Source organism: Myotis brandtii, unplaced genomic scaffold (assembly GCF_000412655.1).
Source record: "Myotis brandtii unplaced genomic scaffold, ASM41265v1 scaffold486, whole genome shotgun sequence".
NCBI lineage: Eukaryota > Metazoa > Chordata > Mammalia > Chiroptera > Vespertilionidae > Myotis > Myotis brandtii.
In genome coordinates, this window is record NW_005368569.1 from 1796562 (window position 1) to 1801113 (window position 4552).

The window sequence follows — 4552 nt, forward strand, 5'->3', positions numbered from 1 at the left end:
CGGACTCAGCACCTGGAGCGGAGAACAGCTCCGCGCCTCATTCCGATGGCCCCGCCTCCTGTGCGCCGCCATAGCCAATGGCGACCCGGGCCCCGCCTAGGAGGCCGCCCATTGGGGGGGGGCGCCTTCCCCTCACCCTTCGGCTCCGCCCGAGGGTTCCTAGGTCTCTCTATCAAGACCACATCCCCCAGAGACCGCCTGCGTTTTCGCACTGCCTTCTGGAACTTGTAGTCCTTCATGGACCCGGAGTGAGCTCCTGCCGCGGGGAGGTGGCCAGAGATGGACTGCATTTTCCAGGATGCATTGAAGAAACGGAGGCTCTGAGGAGGGCGGGAGGACTGTTTCCATAGCAAAGGCGGCTGGTTGCAGATGGCTGAGGGAGAAAGGGGAAACCTCGAAGGATTGTGCGTGACTTCGGGAGCCTCTTGGGAGGCCGTTTGGATTCTTTTTTCTTCTTGGTCCCCACCCCGGAATTCGTGGTCTTAGTTTTACTATCCGAGAAGAAGGCGTGGAGCCGTCCCCCCGGCCCACACTCCGCGGTGATGGGGCAATTCCAGGGCGAGCAGCTTTGGTTTGCCCAACAAAGGTGAGAGGGGACGGAGGAGACCTTCCCACCACATTCTGAACTTTATCCCTTTACTTTTTTTTGGTCTCTATCTTGTCATAGGAGAGTATGTTATTTATTTATTTATTTTTATCATAACGTTTGGGGCCATGAAAGCCTTCCCATCCCCTCTGCCCAGGTTCTGGCCTCCTTCACGCCAGATACCGCAGCGCCTCCCTTAGCGTAGCCAGAGGGCGCTTCTCCTGCTTAGAATCCTTCACAGGCTTCCCATTACCTCAGGCATGAAACCCACACTCCTCCACATCGTTTGAAAAACCCTTCAAGATTTGGACTCCACTTTATTTCCTTTTTTTTTTTTTTTTTTAACCTTTGGCATCGGGTATTCCCAGGTCTCCCTTCCAAGAACTAGCCTCCGAGATCAGGCGGGTTCCGGAGAAATATGGCCTTACACTCTGGTGGCAGCCAGGACTCCACCTTATTGCAACACTGAACTTCTTGGGAAGCAGAGAAGCCATAAGAACCCGTTTTCTGTTACTCCCATGGGTCCCTCCACCCTGCATTTAGCTAACTCCTTAGACTCTTCAAGCCCCAGCCTAGATGCCTGCCTTCGTGTTCGGTACCCCACCTTATGTTTGCGCAGCGCCCTCTCCTTCCCCTGTTCTACTTGCGTGCTTATATTTCGATCTTCCACATTAGATTATAAGACCCACAGAGCAGGACCCATGTCTATATTATTCATACTTGCAGTACAGTGCCTGGCACATGGTAGGCACTCAATAGATATTTGTTGACTTGGAAATGAATTGAACTTTAATTGAGTTTCACTCATGCCTTCATAAACTTGATTTCCTAAGCTTGGGTGTTCCCCAGTGCTGCAAGTGTTCAACTAGAGGGATGCCACGTGTTTGAAGAAATGTTTATGTCATTCTTACAGTGGATTGGAATTTTGCCTGAATGCTGGAGGGCCCTTCTCCAGTCCTTTGACGCTAGGGAGTGACAGATTCATGCCTTTTCCTTGGAAGTCCTATGAATTCTCTCCTAAATGTCACCAGTTCTTGTTGTTCCTTTTTTTTTTTTTTCTTCTGGTTGATGGCCCTTCTCCTTTCTGTGCCTAAATGCCCTACACTCCACTCTCTTTCTGGGAAAGATCTTCTGACCTGGAAGTAAAGACGGTCTGAGATTCCTGCCCATCTTTCAACCCTCTGTTCAGCTTCATGGGGCCTTGGTGGTGATGTCCCACCTTGCCAAGTAGCATCTTTTCTGAATCTTTCCCCATTCAGGGCCCTGGTGTTGGCTAAATAGTCCAGTTAATCCCACACATGCTTCATCTGTCACCTTACCCAGGCATTTTGGGTGTATTTCAGCTAAAGCATTCTTGGGAGAATGCCTTAATATATGGGAGTAATTTGTGGCCAAAGAAGTAACCAGGGGAACTATTACCCTGAACCCGATTTAAACCAAAAGGACAGAGCCTGAGCAAAGGTAACTCTGTCATCCTTGAGTTGATGACATCCAGGGAAAGAAGGCTAGCATGAGGGAGAGAGTAAAATGGATGGCATTTAGGAAAGAACTAATGACCTCTAAGAGGCATGGCAGAGGGGGCTTTGATCCTGGGTCAACCATGAGGGAAAGCCATTGGAGCTGGACGAATAGATGGGACCTCATTACTGAAGATAGAAAACTGGAAGGAGGCAGGGGGAAATGGGATTTGTCCTGAAGCCTGATTCTGTGGATGCAGTGAGAGTAGAGGCTGTTGGAAAAGTGGGTAAGGGGAGGACTACGCCACAGGGCAGGCATTAGCACAGTATCAGCAGAGGTTTTAGAGCCACAGCTGAAACTCTAGAGGTCGGTTTAGCCCTTCAGGAGTAGTACTAGTTTTCAGAAATTTGTTACAAATAGGGGGAAAGTTGGGTTCCACCAATCTTCTTAAACTAGCATCTGCTCAGCCAACTAGAGTCAGGAAACCTGGATTCTAATTCTAACTTTGCCTCTGATTTGATATGTGATCCTGGGCTGGACCTGTTTCGTCAGTTGTAAAATGAAATTTATTGGTGTTAGGAAGCAGCTAATAAGGTTGAGGTGGGGGAATTCAAATCTATTTACTAGCTGTGTGGCCTTGCACAACCTTCTCAGATCTGCAGTTTGCTTACTTGAAAATGTTGTAATGGATAAATGAGATGCCTTATGTAAAACATAAATATCAAGCACTTAAATATTAACCTGGTTCCACATTTTTTATCTTGCATTATCAGAAATCGGTTTGACTGTGAATAAACAGGCAGGAGGTAATGCCCTTGGTAATCTGAGTTCAAACCACCATTCTCTTGTTAGTTGACTTTGGTCAGGTATGACTTTGGTCAGGTATATGCTCAATATATTTGTTTTGGCCCTAGCCAGTTTGGCTCAGTGAATAGAGCATCGGCCTGCGTACTGAAGGGTTGTGGGTTTGATTCTGGTCAAGGGTATGTAGCTCAATTGCAGGTTTGATCCCCAGCCCTGGTTGGGGTGCATACGGGAATCTCTCTGTGTCGCTCCCCTTCCCTTCCACTCTCTCTAAAAATCATTGGAAAATGACCTCGGGTGAGGATTAACCAATATATATTTGTCATTTTTTAGAGGTGATTTAGAGCAGAGAACATTAAGAGAATAGAATTCTAGCTGCTTAAAAGCTAGAGTTTCAAACTTTGTTAGAGGGGGAAAGGTCTCAGTAAAGTTCCATAGGTCTTCTAATTAGGGGATTAACCAGAATGCTGAATCTCAGACATGGGGTTGGAATGATTAACCAGGGCTGGGTCCCAAAGAGCCTGGTATACCAGACTGAGGAATATAATCTATAATAATAAAAGTGTAATATGCTAAATAGACCAGATGTCCTTCTGGACGACCTTCCGGATGAAGCTAGGGCTACAAGGGAAGCCTGGGTCCTGGTTGCCAGAGGGAAGCCGGTACTGGCAGCCAGGGGACGGAAGGCCTACTCTTGCACGAATTTTGTGCATCAGGCCTCTAGTTTTATTCTAAAGATAATGAAAGTTTTTAAGGAAATGTGCATTTTGAAAACGGTCTAGGGCCTGTGTGGAGAAAGGTCAGAAGATGAGTCTGGGATGTAGGTCAGAAGTGATCCAGCATCATTACTATGAAGATGTAAAAGAGGGGGTGGATCTGAGATGTATAAGGAGGTAAATATGCAAAGGACTTTGTGAGTGATGAGTTGAAGGTGTGGAGGAGTGGTGAGTCAAGGATGATGCCCAGATGTCTGCCTTAGAAAGCTAGGTGGGTGGATGGTGGTGTTTTCCTCCGAATGCGGAATAGTAAAGGAGCAGGTTTAGGCAGGAAGAGGAGAAGATGAGTTTGAGGTGAGTGGGAGACATCCAGGTGAGATGTCTAGTAGGTGAGTTGGAGCTTATCTTGGGAAAATGCCTTAATATATGGGAATAATTCATTCATGGCCAAAGAAGTAACTAGGGGAACTATTACTCTGAACCTAATTCAACCCAAAAAGACAGAGCCTGAGAACTTGTCATCCTTGAGAGAACTGATCTGAAGAAACTCTTATATATTTTATCAACATATACATCATAATTGAAGCCATGGGAATGGATGAATTCCTTCAATAGAGAGGGTCAAAGAGAAGACCAAACTCCCTTGGGAAATACCAACATTTATGGGACAGGTAGAAGAAGAGGGGCCTAAAAGGAAAAGTGAGAGAATAGTCAGAAAGATAGGAGGAGGAAACAGACATCTCGTAGCAATATGTTTACAGGTACATCTCCTAGGGCCGTGGTCGGCAAACTGCGGCTCACGAGCCACATGGGGCTCTTTGGCCCCTTGAGTGTGGCTCTTCCACAAAATATCACGTGCGGGCAACAACATACAAACCTGACTTCCCAAACTTTCCAAGGAGATGCAAGGCCATTGTTCACATTAGTGTTTGTCAGTCATTGTCATGATTTAATTTTATGGATATTGTAAGGTAAATTGTAAGGAATT

At 46.6% G+C, this 4552-nt stretch overlaps 1 protein-coding gene across 1 annotated transcript in view; it reads left to right on the plus strand.

The window, feature by feature from the left end:
• The first annotated feature begins 367 nt into the window (after positions 1–367).
• Positions 368–4552, plus strand: part of ZFP90 (ZFP90 zinc finger protein) — an 85243-nt gene continuing 81058 nt past the window's right edge. Inside the window, exon 1 of the mRNA XM_005876445.2 lies at positions 368–586. The gene's annotated coding sequence lies outside the window, so the exon portion shown is untranslated. The remainder of the gene's footprint in view (positions 587–4552) is intronic.